This window comes from Myxine glutinosa, chromosome 2, assembly GCF_964187855.1.
Source record: "Myxine glutinosa chromosome 2, kmMyxGlut1.1, whole genome shotgun sequence".
Classification (NCBI taxonomy): Eukaryota; Metazoa; Chordata; class Myxini; order Myxiniformes; family Myxinidae; genus Myxine; species Myxine glutinosa.
The window spans coordinates 106,850,390-106,866,906 of NC_136262.1; the positions used below are offsets into that span (position 1 = coordinate 106,850,390).

Genomic DNA, 16,517 nt, shown 5'->3' on the forward strand with positions numbered 1-16,517 from the left:
CTTTCTATGCTCGATGGAGTGCAAATGTGCGATTCTAATCACGAAACTGTCTATGTACGATGGAGTGTAAATGTGGGATTTGAATCAGGAAAGCTGTCTATGCTGGGTGGAGTGTAAATGTGGGATTGGAACCACGGAGCTGTGTTCGATGGATGAAGTGTAATTGCGGGATTTGAATCAGGAAAGCTGTCTATGCTCGATGGAGTGTGAATGTGGGATTTGAATCACGAAGCTGTGTTCGATGGATGGAGTGTAAATGTGGGATTTGAACCACGAAGCTGTGTCGATGGATGAAGTGTAAATGCGGGATTTGAATCAGGAAAGCTGTCTATGCTGGATGGAGTGTAAATGTGGGATTGGAATCACGAAGCCGTGCTCCACGGAGCGAAGGACAAGCATCCGCCCAATGGAAGCAGATGAAAGGTGCTGCTGCTGCTGCGTTCGTGTTGGCAATGTGGAGCTGGTGCGGCATTGGCCACCTGCCAAATAGGACTCGCCCTTTGTCCGTGTCTGAGTCAGTCTTACGTAACAGCTGTGTGCAGCCGCCCACTCTCAATCACAGTAATAAACAACAGACAGCTGCTCGGATTGGAGGTACTAAAACCTTACGGTTAAAGATAAATATGTGCTTATAAGTTACAACATTTCGAAGTTGTGTGGCGTGTGAATTTAGGCTTTCAGTCAGTCAGTGTGTGGCGAGCTATCAGTCAGTCTATCGTTTATTCCGAACCCGACTATAAACCGTTTCATCATTGATTCACAAGCTGTGTCCTGTATGACAGCATAACAGCAACCGAGGTATTTCCGAAGCCTGGTGTTAATTTAACGGTTAAGGTGACTGATTTAAGATCATTGGGTCTCGAGTTTGAGCCGCTGACACCAGGTGGGTTAACTCCGCCTGTCATACTTCCGAGATCGGCAAAATGAGTACCAGATGACTGGTAACAGGGGTTTTGCCATCAGTGTACCATCAAAAATGATGGTTGTTTTAGCCACGTTCAGCGCTTCCAGAAAATGATGCAACAAGCAGCCATCGGTTGCATACGAAACTAGAACAGCACTCGGTAGAGCGCATACCCCCGCCAGGCTGAACAGTTTACGTTTTGTATTCCACTGATCGGCCATATCTGGATTCGACCTCAATCAAAATCGAATCGGCTTGTTCTTGTCACTTACCCAACTCATCCACCAAGTTTCGTCTGAATCTTTTCATAACTTTTTGAAATATTGTGCTATATATCGGCTTTAGCCCTATCACTTAATGGCGAAGAGTCCCTTGAAAAAATTCTCAGATCCAGATCCACATCCGAGTCTTCACCAAAATATACTTTCGTCCGTGTCACATACCCAACCTGTCCAACAAATTTCGTCCGAATCGATCCACAAGTTTTTGAGATATCCTGTTCATAAACAACAAACAAGAAATATGTCGTGCATAGCACCTGTCCCTGGTGTTGGGCTAGCGGCTAGGGTGTCAGCTTAGGATCCTAGGATCCTGGGTTCGTAATCCCGGTCGATCGCTGAATTAACGCCAGGGGGGTTGACTCAGCCTGTCATCCTTCCGAGGTCGGCTAATTGAGGACCAGTTCACTGGTAATTCCCTGTTTGTCGTTAAAGGCGGCAAAAAGGGTTGGCGTCAGGAAGGGCATCCGGCCGTAAAACATTGCTTCAAAAAGGGGACCGAAAAACAACAACAACCACGGTTCCCGAAAAAGGCCAACCCCCGCTTGCGGGGAAAAATGGCCTCTAAAGGTGGTTATAGCACGATACTTGCGAAATCCCTAAAATAAGTTGTTGGCCTATGATGACCTCAAAAATAGTTGGGGGTTGAATTCAGTGACCAGACATGCAAATCCTCTTAAATTTCAAGTCAATCGGATTAAAATGGAGGATTTTAGAAATTCGGCCGATGTTGACATTTTGGCCTATGTTGACCTCAAATATACTTGGTGGTTGAATTCAGTGACCAGATATGCAAATCCTCTTAAATTTCAAGTCAATCAGATTAAAATGGAGGATTTTAGAAATTCGGCCGATGTTGACCCTTTGGCCTATGTTGACCTAAAATGAAATTGGTGGTTGAATTCAGTGACCAGATCTGCAAATCCTCTTAAAATTTCAAGTCAATTGGATGAAAATTGAGGATTTTAGAAATTTGAGAAAAGTGGTTGACCTTTGGCCTATATTGGGCTTGTGACCTATGTTGACCTCAAAATATTTGGGGGTGATTTCAGTGACCTTATATGCAAATCCTCTTCAAATTTCAAGTCAATCATATGGAAATTGAGGATTTTAGAAATTCCACAAAGTTGGTGACCGTTGGCCTATTTTGACCGATTGACCTTTTGACGCAAAACAATAGGCTTCTTGCTTATGACCAACTCTACCATTTGGTGAAGTTTCGTGAAGATCGGTTGACAATTGTGACCTGTAAGCGAAAATTGTGACATACAGACAGAGAGACAAACAGACAGAATAACGCACAAGACCAACCAATATACTTGAAAAATATTCGATTTTCGCAAGTAACAAGAAGATGGCATACAGAGCACGATACTTGCAAAATGTACCCCTCCCCAAAATAAAAAGTTGCCATGGATACATAAAATTGTCCATTTCATGAAGATTAAAATTGACGATCTTAATCAAAGCTCGGGTCAATCGGATGAAAATTGATGATTTTATAAGTTTGACCTTGAGTTGACCTTTGACCTCTTTGACCTAAAAAATGGTTGGTTTCCCCATTCAGTGATGCACTATGCAATTGCTCTTTAATTTTCAGGTTAATAGGATGAAAATGTATGGTTTTATAAGTTTGACCTTGAGTTGACCTTTGACCTTTGGCCTAAAAATGGTTGGCTTCCCCATTCAGTGATGCACTATGCTTATTGCTCTTTAATTTTCAGGTTAATAGGATGAAAATTTATGATTTTATAAGTTTGACCCTGAGTTGACCTTTAACCTCTGACCTAAAACAATTGTTGGTTTCCCCATTCAGTGATGCACTATGCAATTGATCTTTAATATTCATGTTAATATGATGAAAATTGGTGATTTTTCAGATTAAAATTTATGATTTTAGAAATTTGACCTTTTGACCTCAAATATTGTTGGTTTCCTAATTAATTGACCCAATATGAAAATCCTGTTCAACTGTCAAGTAAATCGGATGGAAAATGATGATTTAAAAAACTTGACCTCAAGATGACCTTTGACCTCAAAATCAATAGGCTGCTTCCTTATGACCAACACTATCATCTGGTGAAGTTTCGTGAAGATCGGTTTAAAATTGTGACCTGTAGGCGATTGATAGACAAGCATATAGAAAGACAGACAGGGGTGAAAACATAACCTTCATCCACCTCCGGTGGTGGAGGTAACAACAACAATAAGGGTATTGTTACGGATCCCGGATTTAGAGGAGTTACTATTCATGTCATTGCTTATTAATGTTTATTCTATTAAAGGTTGTTGTGGTTAAAGGGTTAGAGAGGCTCCGGATAACAGGAGACCGGAAACGGGATAGTGAACCGGAAGAAGAAAAAGACACGAGGTCCGGGAGAAGCGGCGATCTTCTTCTTCCTCGCCCAACTCCGACACGAGTGGTGTCGATATTGAGCAGCGTGGGGAACGCTGCGTTTGAAAGCCCGTCTGGCGAGAGGAGTTACCTGCGCGGAGTAATTACCGGTTACGCGTCAAGTTGCCGTGGGTTCGTGCACGGAACCAAGCGTCCGGCACAGTTCGCCTCAACGTCTACAAGGACGCGTACGGGTCGCACCTTGGGCCTCGCGCACTTTGCGAGCCGCGCCTTGCTTTGCCCGCTTTGCTTTGCAAGGAGGTGTGCGCTGCAGCAGCTGTTCCCGGTACGTGACGTGCACGTTTGGAGCACGTCAGCCAGGGGTTCGTTCAACCGCCCGTGTGCGGAGAAGTCGACCTTCACCTTGGTCTGGAGGGGCCCAGAGACATTGTGAGGGACAGGGACCATTGAAGGGTCGTGAGTGGGGAAAGGGGGGAAATATATGAGATGGCCATCTTAGTAATATTGGGGATTGATTGTTGATGGTTGTTGATTGATTGGGGAATATATTATTGAGTAATCCGGATCCTTGGTGTGGGGTTTCTTATTGACTTGAATTATTGTGTCTTTCATATTGATTGCGCTACGAAAGCGTAGAAATCATATATCTTTCTGGCGGGGTCCCTCCCACGGTCCGGGGGTCACCAAGACCAGGTAGTTACCGGGAGGACCACGTAACAGAATTGGGGACTCGTCCGGGATCTAAAATTGTATAACATAATAAAATAATAATTTTTATTAATTAAAATTAATTAATTAATTATTAATTGGTAAATTTTTGAGAAATTGTGGTAAAGTCTTGGGTGAAGGTTAACAGGTGTTAACGATAGTCACCATGGCGTTTGTTGCACAGAACTTTGCGGTAACACCTAGTGAGGCACAGTTCCGAGCGTTACTAAAAGCGGACCTCTTGAAATTGGCCAAACATTTTAACTTGGAGGTCCGAACTAATTTGAGGAAGGCAGAGTTGCAGACCACGGTGATACAATCTATGGTGGGATTAGGAACATGGGACGAGTTAGCCTGGCAGTGGCTACCCGAAGAACCAGAAGACGTTGAGCTCCGGAAACTGGAGTTGCAATTACGGAGCCAGGAACGGATCAAAGAAGAGGAAAGGAAAGCAGAAGAGAGGAGAGAAGAGAAACAAGCAGAGGAAAGGAGAGTGGAATGAGAACTCCAGGAAAGGTTAAAAGAAGAAGAAAGGAAAGCGGAAAAGGAAAGAGCAGAAGAGGAAAGGAAAGAAGAAGAGAGGAGAGAAGAGAAACAAGCAGAGGAAAGGAGAGTGGAACGAGAACTCCAGGAACGGATCAAAGAAGAAGAAAGGAAAGCAGAAAAGGAAAGAGCAGAAGAAGAAAGGAAAGCAGAAAAGGAAAGAGCAGAAGAGGAAAGGAAAGCAGAAGAGAGGAGAGAAGAGAAACAAGCAGAGGAAAGGAGAGTGGAACGAGAACTCCAGGAAAGGTTAGAAAGGATGAAAACAGAGGAAAGGAAAGCAGAAAAGGAAAGAGCAGAAGAGGAAAGGAAAGCAGAAGAGAGGAGAGAAGAGAAACGAGCAGAGGAAAGGAGAGTGGAACGAGAACTCCAGGAAAGGTTAGCAGAAGAAGAAAGGAAAGCAGAAAAGGAAAGAGCAGAAGAAGAAAGGAAAGCAGAAGAGAGGAGAGAAGAGAAACAAGCAGAGGAAAGGAGAGTGGAACGAGAACTCCAGGAAAGGTTAGAAGGGAGAAAAGCAGAGGAGAGGAGAGCTGCCAGGGAACTCGAAGCAGAGGAGAGAAAAGCCGAAAGGGAGTTGAAGGAACATGATCTGGCGCTTCAGCAAGAAATTAAATTCAAGGAGGTGGATTTAATGAGAGAACGGGGAGAGGTACCACCCTTGCTGATGGGGTCGACACCTAGCCAGAACACCTGGGAGGTGGGCAGTCATTTGAGGCTGGTTCCACCCTTCAGTGAAAAGGAAGTCACTCAATTTTTTCCACACTTTGAGAAAGTGGCTTGACAGTTAAACTGGCCGGAGGAGGCCTGGACCATACTAGTGCAAAGTGTGCTGGTGGGTAAAGCTCAAGAGATTTATTCGGCGCTACCAATGGACCAATGTGCAGATTATGAGGTATTGAAGAAGCACATCCTCAAAGCCTATGAGTTGGTTCCTGAAGCTTATCGGCAAAAATTCAGGAATGCCAGGAAGAGGGAGAGTGAGACCCATGTGGAGTTTGCCAGAGTGAAAGAAAACATGTTTGATCGGTGGTGTGAGTCGAAAGGAGTCGGGAACGACTTCGAAGCATTGCGTGACCTGATGCTGGTGGAGGAATTTCAACAGTGTGTCCACGAGGACATCAAAGTGTACCTGCAGGAAAAGAAAGTACCAAAGTTGTGGGACGCAGCCACCATGGCAGATGATTATGCCTTAACACACCGGATATGGGTCCACACACCTAGCTCCTCGCCTAGACTTCAGCAGGGGAGTTATGGAACACCCGGTGCGGAGAACGACAATACATGGCGGCGGCCTCGAGAGGATTATGGGGACAACGCGGATACCCCAACTGTTCGAAATCAGAGGGCTACGGGCCCAAGACAAACTTATTTCCCGGGGGCCCCGAGGCAGACCACGAGTTTTTCCTCCGGGCCTACTTGCGCCTTTTGCAAAAAACCTGGACACTTGATGTCCAGTTGTTACCTCATGAAAAGGGACAACCCAGAGCGGAGTCCGACTATTACAACTCCGAATGCGATGGCTAGCGTAAGAAATCGCCCACAGAAGAGTTACCAACCATTTATTTATATGGGGTTTGTCTCACTCGAGGGAGACTTGACTAACCCAAGACCTGTTAGGGTATTGAGGGACACAGGAGCCCATCAATCCTTAATGCTTGAAGGCATTTTGCCATTGTCAAAGAGTACCGCAACTGGTGATAGTGTTCGGTTACAAGGGATCGGTGGCTGTGTTAGTGCCCCACTTCATGTCATCCATTTGGAATCCGATTTGGTGTCAGGACCGGTCACCGTCGGTTTACAAGCCACGCTTCCTGTAGAGGGGGTATCTGTGATTATCGGGAATGATTTGGCCGGGGGGCAAATTTATGGTAACCCGAGGGTGGGTAAAGAGCCCCGCAGGGGAAATAACACCACCCCAGCTCGGGATGGCGACAAAAGTTCCAAGTTATTCATAGGGGGACTGAACTTCAACACAGAGGAAGAAGTTCTGACCTCTGTCTTCAACAGATATGGGCCGCTGGTGGAAGTGCGGGTGGTAAAAGACAGGGAAACGCAACGGTCAAGAGGGTTCGGCTTTGTCACGTTTGCAAGCACAAGAGACGCCAGGGAGGCAGAGAAGAATTGGAATGGTAAGGATTTGGAGGGTCGGACCATAACAGTAGGGAAGGCATTTCGTAGGCGTCGAGAGGTCTACAGAAGAGGACCACTTGGCGGTAGTTTTGGTGTTGGCAGCAGCCGATATTACTATGGAGGCTCCCAGAGTTACGGCATCTCCCGAAAGAATGATTGGCAGAGGACTGGCCGAGAAGGAGACCGCCAGTCAGGGGACTGCTGGGACAAGGGGTCCCACCGTAACTGTTCGGAGTCCGGAGAAGTTGAAGCCCTCTATATACGGCGGAGCCGCCGAGCCTGGGCTCCTACACGGGCTAACCGTGAACGCCACGTTCTTAAAAGGCGTCCCGGTAGGGAACGTTCCTACACGGACTAACCGTGAACTCCACGTTCTTAAAGGCGTCCATGTAATGAACTTTCCTCCCCGGACTAACCGTGAACCCCACATTCCTTAAGGCGTCCATGTAGTGAGTACTCAGCTGGGCCTCCATCCAAGAGCAACTAGAAGTGGTTGACGCTTGGTCTAGAGGGAATTACCTTGGAATCTCTGGGGGGTTTTGGTGAAAGTTTGTTGCTTTATTTTTGAGATGCGATAATTGTGCCCGGGGGGAACTGATGATTTGGGGTATCGGGTTGGTTTATCAAAGTTGGCCGGCACAGAAATTTTTCGCGGGGTTCAAACTTTCTTTCTTGAAGGGGGGGAGTGTTACGGATCCCGGATTTAGAGGAGTTACTATTCATGTCATTGCTTATTAATGTTTATTCTATTAAAGGTTGTTGTGGTTAAAGGGTTAGAGAGGCTCCGGATAACAGGAGACCGGAAACGGGATAGTGAACCGGAAGAAGAAAAAGACACAAGGTCCGGGAGAAGCGGCGATCTTCTTCTTCCTCGCCCAGCTCTGACGCGAGCGGTGTCGATATTGAGCAGCGTGAGGAACGCTGTGTTTGAAAGCCCGTCTGGCGAGAGGAGTTACCTGCGCGGAGTAATTACCGGTTACGCGTCAAGTTGCCGTGGGTTCGTGCACGGAACCAAGCGTCCGGCACAGTTCGCCTCAACGTCTACAGGGACGGGTACGGGTCGCACCTTGGGCCTCGCACGCTTTGCGAGCCGCGCCTTGCTTTGCCCGCTTTGCTTTGCAAGGAGGTGTGCGCTGCAGCAGCTGTTCCCGGTACGCGATGTGCACGTTTGGAGCACGTCAGCCAGGGGTTCGTTCAACCGCCCGTGTGCGGAGAAGTCGACCTTCACCTTGGTCTGGAGGGGCCCAGAGACATTGTGAGGGACAGGGACCATTGAGGGGTCGTGAGTGGGGAAAGGGGGGAAATATATGAGATGGCCATCTTAGTAATATTGGGGATTGATTGTTGATGGTTGTTGATTGATTGGGGAATATATTATTGAGTAATCCGGATCCTTGGTGTGGGGTTTCTTATTGACTTGAATTATTGTGTCTTTCATATTGATTGCGCTACGAAAGCGTAGAAATCATATATCTTTCTGGCGGGGTCCCTCCCATGGTCCGGGGGTCACCAAGACCAGGTAGTTACCGGGAGGACCACGTAACAGTATCTCCAACACCCTGAAACAAGTCCTGAAACTCCAATTCTTTCCCAAATCATTATTCACCTTCAATCGAATGTTAGGCCTTGGGTGTGTTCAGTTACCAAGCAGCTTGTGGAGTCCTCACCAACTGGTTTAAGCACTCAAGCAAGCATTCCATTTGAAACCGTTGATATAAGGAACGGCTGGCTTGGCAAGCGCTAACTATCTGCTTGGTAACGAACCACTCCGCCGGATATCCGGTTCGTGAAGGCTTGGGGCAAAACATGTCCGAGCGGTGTAGCCGACCCTGCGGCCTATCCTAGGAACGGTCCACTTTGTCCTAAGATCATTACCCCATGCACGCCAAGTGAAAAGCAGGGTTAGGTAATAATCGGTTCACTTCTGTCCTGTCTACAAACGTCGATTTATAATCGAGGAGCAAATTGGTTTCAATCAAATGTTATATTTTGAACATGGATATGAAAACAAACCTGTACTCTGTAGTTTCTGAATTTGTCCGATCACACTTGTACAGAGAGAGAGAATGAGATAATATTTTCGTCTGTCTGCCTCGCTGGCAGTCAGACAAAATTGATATTCATTCCAAACAGGAAACTGTTGTTAAGGACGTCATAAAGGACACAAACAGGTACAAGAGGATTCTTAATCATTACTGATCATTATGTTCATTCTTATGTCTTTCAGACCGTGTTCATTGTTGAAGTTGCAATAAACCGCCAACTGGATTAACAAAGAGAACTGGTCTTATTTATGAACACGGTGCAAGTTGACCAATGCCATCATGCCTGCTGTGGGATGCCTAATCGCCGGATGTGACGACACCACTGAAGACCTCGATCCTGCTATCGTGGCTGCACTCATCACTGCCCACAGTGCCATACACGCCCCTGGACATGCCGCCAAGGTTGAAAAAGTCAAAAGGCCCACAATTGTCGCCGCTGGCTCCAGTGAAGAGTGGGCTTACTTTGAGTCACGATGGTCTGAATACGTCGTCGATGCAACCAAAATAATTGGCTGCGATAAAGTAGTGCAGTTACTAGAGTGCTGTGATGAACCTCTGCGCAAGGATCTAACAAGATCGACAGGTGGTAGCCTTTCAAACAAACCCATCGAGGTGGTAATGGCAGCCATTAAAAAACTTGCTGTTCGCGGAGAGAACACTATGGTTGCCAGAGTAGCACTACATAATATGCGTCAATACCGTGATGAGACAGTGTGCAGCTTCGGAGCCCGCCTACATGGTCAAGCGGGAATATGCAAATTCCTAATCAAATGCCCTAGTTGTGATGCTGAAGTTAACTACACAGAAGCGATCGTGCATGATGTACTTACACGAGGAATTGCTGACCCTGAAATCCAGCTTGACCTCCTTGGTGACAAGAACCAGGACATGATCCTGGAGGACGTTTTCCAATTCATTGAGGCTAAAGAATCTGGCAAACGTTCAGCATCTACACTACTGGACACACACTCAGTGAAAGCAGCTAGCAGCACATATTAAAAGGCCAAGCAAGTAACCATCAAGGACAGAAACGACCCATGCTCCTACTGTGGCAAAAAGGGACACGGGAAGAGCGCCCCAGCCCACGTTCGCAAAACAGAATGCGTGGCATATGGTCACAGATGTGGGCATTGCAATCGCAATAATCACATGGAGAGTATATGTCGCAGTAGGAACAAACCCAAACACACGAGTGCCTCTTCTAATAACAGTGAAAATGCTGTGTTTGATACCTTATGTACTGTCCACGTATCAGAACAACAGTCAAATGAAACTCCTAACATATCTGGGCATGAATGTAATGAGTTTGATACTGTTATTAATTTGGGTTGATCACGCAGTGAGCGTTCCATCACCCTTGACCACCATGTTTATGACAAACTCTCTAATACATGGATCAGGAAGGGTTCAAAACCTCAACCATTTGTTAGTGTGACTGTCAAAATCATGCGCGAAGACTACGCAGCCCTTGGCTTTGACTTTTCCACTCAGACCATGACTTGCCATGTCCCCGCGATGGCAGACACAGGGTGCCAGAGTTGCCTTGCTGGTATAAAGGTCATCCACCGCCTTGGTTTGCGCAAATCTGACCTCATCCCAGTAACCATGAGAATGCGCACTGCCGACAATGGAGGCATCAATATCCTTGGGGCCACTGTACTCCGCTTGTCGGGCAAAGACAAACGGGGTCAGGTTGTTGAAACTAGGCAAATGACCTATGTCACAAAAAGCTCTGACAAGCTCTTCCTCAGCAGAGAAGCCTGTGTCGCCCTTGACATCATCCCGGATAGCTTCCCCAAGATTGGTGTAGACCTGACAGCACAGCAGCCGGACGCAACAGCAGTCTTACTGGAAGACCCCACTACAGCGTGCCGTTGCCTTCAGCGTCGTCGACCCCCACCACCCCCGACAAAGCTGCCGTTCCCCGCAACTGATGCTAATCGCATGAAGCTACAACAGTATCTCCTTGAATACTATAAGTCAAGCACATTTAACACTTGTGAGCATGAAACATTGCCTCTAAAGGAAGGCCCGCCCATGAAACTGATGGTGGATCCTAATGCTGAACCAGTGGCACACCTCACACTGGTACCAGTCCCACTACACTTGCGGGATGTGGTCAAAGCTGGGATAGACCACGATGTACAGTTGGGTGTGCTTGAACCAGTCCCCATTGGTGAACCCGTCACCTGGTGCCATAGAATGGTTGTCTGTGCAAGGAAGAATGGCCAGCCACGCCACACCGTTGCTTTCCAGGCCCTCAACGCCCATGCTACACGGGAAACACATCACACGCCATCACCCTTTCATCAGGCGAGATCGGTTCCGAACGGTAAGAAGAAGATGGTCTTTGATGCGTGGAACGGTTACCACAGCATGCCCATCTGCAAAGAAGACTGGCACCTGACCACCTTCATCACACCCTGGGGTAGATACCGTTATAAAACAGCCCCTCAAAGGTATATTGCGTCTGGCGATGGATATACAAGACGTTATGAGGAGATCGTGTCTGACATCCCCAATAAGACCAAATGCGTTGATGACGTCTTGCTATTGTCTGACTCGCTGGCAGACAGTTTCTTCCAGGCTGTTCAGTGGCCTGACACCTGTGGACAGAATGGAATCACCCTGAACCCTGACAAGTTTGTGTTTGGCGAAGATATAGTGGAATTTGCTGGGTTCGAAACAACTCCCAATAGTGTCCGTCCTTGCAGGAAATACCTACGCGCGATCCTCGATTTCCCAACACCCAAGGACATCACAGATGTACGTTCTTGGTTTGGACTTGTCAATCAAGTGTCATACGCTTTCAGTATGGCTGAGAAGATGTTGCCATTCCGGCAACTACTTAAACCTAGTACACCGTTTAAGTGGGATGAGCACCTCCAAGATGCATTTGAAGAGTCGAAAGCTGTCATTGCCAGTGAGATCGAGGAGGGTGTCCGGATATTCGACCCAAGCAAGCCCACGTGCCTCGCTACAGACTGGTCCAAGACTGGCATTGGCTTCTGGCTACTGCAGAAACACTGTACCTGTACCAACATAAAACCCTTCTGTTGTCACACAGGATGGAAAGTCATACTTGTTGGCAGCAGATTCACCCACCCTGCTGAATCACATTATGCACCAGTTGAGGGTGAGGCCCTAGCAGTTGCTGATGCCCTAGACAAGGCCAGATACTTTGTTCTGGGATGTGAAGACCTCATAATCGCTGTTGACCACAAACCTCTGCTCATGATCTTTAATGATCGAAGTCTAGAGGATATCTCAAACGCTCGACTTCGGAACCTGAAGGAGAAGACCCTGCGATACAGGTTCCGGATGGTCCATGTGCCGGGGATTAGACATCGCGCCACAGACTGCATCTCACGCCACCCTACTGGTGACAATATCATGCAGAGCCTTGTTGACCTTATCGAGTCAGGTATCCCTGAATTCCGTCATGAGCTCCCTGGACCCCTACACGAATACTTCCAATTTCGAGATAGTCTACATATAGTTCATGATGTCATACTCTACGAGGATCGTGTCCTTATATCACCGTCTCACAGGGACGAGGTGTTAGCCGCTCTGCACGCTGCCCATCAAGGGGTCACCTCTATGACTGCGAGAGCCGAGTCTTCCATCTTCTGGCCTGGCGTCGCCCCTGCCATTGCGGCCCTTCGTGCTGGGTGCTACCATTGTAATCGGATTGAGCCCTCCAATCCAAGTGCACCACCCACTCCTCTGACACCTCCAGATTATCCATTCCAATGCATGTGTGCCGACTACTTTCACTACAAAGGATGTAGTGGTCGACCTGTATTCTAACTGGCCGATAGTTGAGAGAGCCTCACATGGTGCAGGTGGACTCATCACTTGCCGAAGACGTACCTTTGTCACATTTGGTATCCCTGATGAATTAGCTTCCGATGGTGGTCCTGAATTCACAGCTGTCGCTACACGTCAATTCCTCAAGGACTGGGGTGTACATCATCGACTCTCCTCAGTAGCTTATCCACATAGCAACTGCCATGCTGAAATTGGTTTCAAGACTGTGAAGCGTCTTCTCATGGACAACACTAGCCCTAATGGAGGCCTTGATACCGATGCATTCCAACGTGCACTGCTCCAGTATAGAAATACTCCAGACAGAGATGCAAAACTCTCTCCAGCGATGTGCATTTTTGGCCACCCAATTCGAGACTTCATCCCAATACCACCTGGCAGATACAAACCTCATAACACCTGGCGTGGGACTCTGGAGGCTCGGGAGGAAGCACTTCGCAACCGCCACATGAGACGCTGAGCACTGGTCTGAACATACCAAGAGACTCTTGCCCCTTGTTGTCGGCGACTGTGTTTGCAACCAGAATCAGACCGGGCCACACCCCCTCAAATGGGACAAAACCGGCATCATCATCGAGGTTCGCCGGTTTGACCAATATGTGGTAAGAGTTGACGGTTCAGGAAGGGTTACTCTGCGCAATAGGAAATTCCTGCGAAAGTACATTCCTGTGCTAACACCCCTACCAAGATTGACGATAGATGGTGATATTGGAGTGCAGAGACCAATGGTTCGGCAGAACATCCCACACCCATGCATTGTGCACACCACAACCCCGGCCAGTCACAAGGAGGGCCTATGGCCCATCCATTACTAGTCCAATGCCACCGCAACATCCCACCATCAACTCTGACACCACTCCACCGCAGCCACCTGCTACGTTTCCTATTGAATCACCCAGGGTCAACCGGAGCCCTCCTGGCCACCATCAGCTCTTTGATGATGCTACATCCCCATCTATGGCTAAGTCATCGCAGGTAACTCGGCATATCAGTGCAGCACCTCTAATGTCACCTCCTCAAGTCAGTGATCCCAAACCCAATACGGTTACCACACGCCCTGCGCTTGACAAACCAGCTGCTGCACCCAGACGGTCCGGCCGAAGCACGAGCAAGCCTGCCTGGCACTCTGACTATGACATGTGATTCTGGCATTGACCATTACTGACATTGTGTTTGGTTTCTGGTTCACCAGTTCTTCAATTAGCTTCAAAGTTAGTTACATATCTTTTTCATATTCTCAGTCTTTGTCATGCCAAAAGACACACATACTTGTTATACACTTATATTTTCCATGCCAAAGACTTGGGGGGAGATAGAGGATTCTTAATCATTACTGATCATTATGTTCATTCTTATGTCTTTCAGACCGTGTTCATTGTTGAAGTTGCAATAAACCGCCAACTGGATTAACAAAGAGAACTGGTCTTATTTAGGTACGAAAAACGAATGTAATGAGGTGTCATCGGTGGTGAAACTGGAATTAATTTTTTTCCTCCAACCCTAAAATCTTCATTTTATTTTTCTACAAACCATTTATTTTTCTTTTTATTCAATTAATATACTTCAACACTGAGTAGGGTAAGGTGTTCTATGAACTCGATTTGTCCAGGAGGCGCGTGCGATTTGGTCTCTTCCGAAGACAGAAGCCTCTTCCGGAAGATTGCTTTGCGCCGAACAGGGCAACAGGCAGAAGAGAAGCAAGATGGCGGCCAAACATGTATTACTCGCGCTCATGATGGAAGAATTAGACAAAGATGACACTAAATCACAAGTTGATGCAAATATCCAGATTGTGTTTTCACTTGCAAGTTTTGCTGCATAAGTATAACCAGCAGTGTTTCAGATGCTCGTATAAAAGGACACGGAGCCGTCAGTAGTTCAAGCAATCCATGTTCCGCGTCCGGCACTCCGGCCCGGAGGTAACTCCGGAAGTACATGTGCACAGTACACTGGGCGGTGTTATCAACACAAGCTAACACCTGTAACAAGCAGCATTTCTCCGTGACTGAAATTATGGGTGAAAACGGCGTATATATCACTCCCATATCACTCACTAATTACCAAGAAAACAACAAATAAGTAAAATAGAACTCGTGATCAAGTGAGTTAAGCCTGTTAAACTCGTGATCAAGTGAGTTAAGCCTGTTAAGCAAACTTGCCATACAGCTGTAATATCAACGTGTCATATAGGCCTAATGAATACGTTGATGCGAAGCGAAAGACACCTCAGAGCTGTCACATTCACAATCGCTATGTCGTATGTCCTCCCGATACGTGTTTCCTTCATTGTAAAACTACCTAGTCAACAGTTAAAAGGAATTTGAGCCGATAGGTGTTACGGCCTTGGCAAATCGATGGAGACAGTGATCTGTTACTGTTAGCTTATACACCGCCCAAAAAGCTATGTGGCATTCTCTCATGTAGAGAGAGATTAAACCCACGTCGTTTGAACTTTGGCCGAGGTCATAATTTACTTTTAATGATGTTTATATAGGAATCAAAAAGAAGATAATTGGTTTTGGGTCGTCCTTTCCACAGAGGCCTATCTCGTGGGATTGTGAGTTGGAGAGACGACCGCGATGGCAGGGAGGGGGTTGGCATTCTCTCAAGCGGAGATTCAACCCATGTCCTTATAAAAGGTCTTTGTCCGAGGTCACCAAGTCCGATCGGTGCAGCCATACAGCGCAGCCATACAGCGATCGGTGCAGCCGTTTGCGCGGCACCCGGGAAAATAACGTTATGCGGGAGTCCAAACCTGAAAATGCTGGAGGCCAAAGCTGAAATTGGAAAAACAATACACTGTAGCGGTTACCGCTGGGTATACACAATCGCCTTGCACCTGCCAGGGACGCGGCCAGGGAGCGATCGCCGTGCCGGGCTCGCCCAGGCCGCCCGGACAGGCCCAGACGCGCCTCTCCCGGGCATGCCCGGACTCGCCTTTCCCGGGCTCGCCCGAGCCGCCCGGGCACGCCCAGTCTCGCCTTTCCAGGGCTCGCCCAGGACGCCCGGGCATGCCCAGCCTCACCTTTCCAGGGCTCGCCCAGGATGCCCGGGCATGCCCAGACTCGCCTTTCCAGGGCTCGCCCAGGACGCCCGGGCACGTCCAGACTCGCCTTTCCAGGGCTCACCCAGGACGCCCGGGCACGCCCGGTCTCGCCTTTCCCGGGCAAACGCTCCGGCATGACGTGTTTGAGTGTGTATATTGTTACGGATCGCGGATTAGATGTTATTTACCGAGCGGTGGTATTGCCGCGACCTAACAATTCCCCCGATTCTTCCCCAACTCACCCGATTCCACTCGAACGTTGGCCGAATCGCGCTACGCTAAATCAATGATGGAAAGGACACAACGGCTGGGATAAATGAAATGACACAAGGGGTACAGTTCTCAAGACCTCCGGAGGAGGATATAATTGGTGGGGGAGAAAAGGGGTAGATTACACGGTAATGAGGTAAAGACACAGAAGAGATAGGCACTTAGACACAATCTTATCTATCCCAGACAGACCACAGACAAACGGAACAAGACTGACTTACACAGGGATTGATGGCAGGGAAGGACAGGCAGTCGATAGCACAAGGTGCACCTTGGCTCAGGGACAGGATACAGCTCAGTCTTTGGGAGGTCTCTCGGCGCTCGGAGGGTGCGTCCTTTCTCCTTCAGCTCTGCGCGCATCTGACGTCACCTCCCTCTTCCTGCGCATGCTCAGCGGGGAGTGACACGCCCT

General features: G+C 47.9%; 1 protein-coding gene across 3 annotated transcripts in view; it reads left to right on the forward strand.

The window, feature by feature from the left end:
- Positions 1 to 523: 523 nt before the first annotated feature.
- Positions 524 to 16,517, forward strand: part of WLS (Wnt ligand secretion mediator) — a 98,917-nt gene continuing 82,923 nt past the window's right edge. For 2 of the 3 annotated variants that reach the window (XM_078771384.1, XM_078771390.1), the window contains exons 1-2: positions 549 to 594; positions 14,155 to 14,222. The gene's annotated coding sequence lies outside the window, so the exon portion shown is untranslated. Of the gene's footprint in view, positions 595 to 14,154; positions 14,223 to 16,517 lie in introns of all 3 variants that reach the window. The other variant, XM_078771388.1, reaches the window with a different exon arrangement.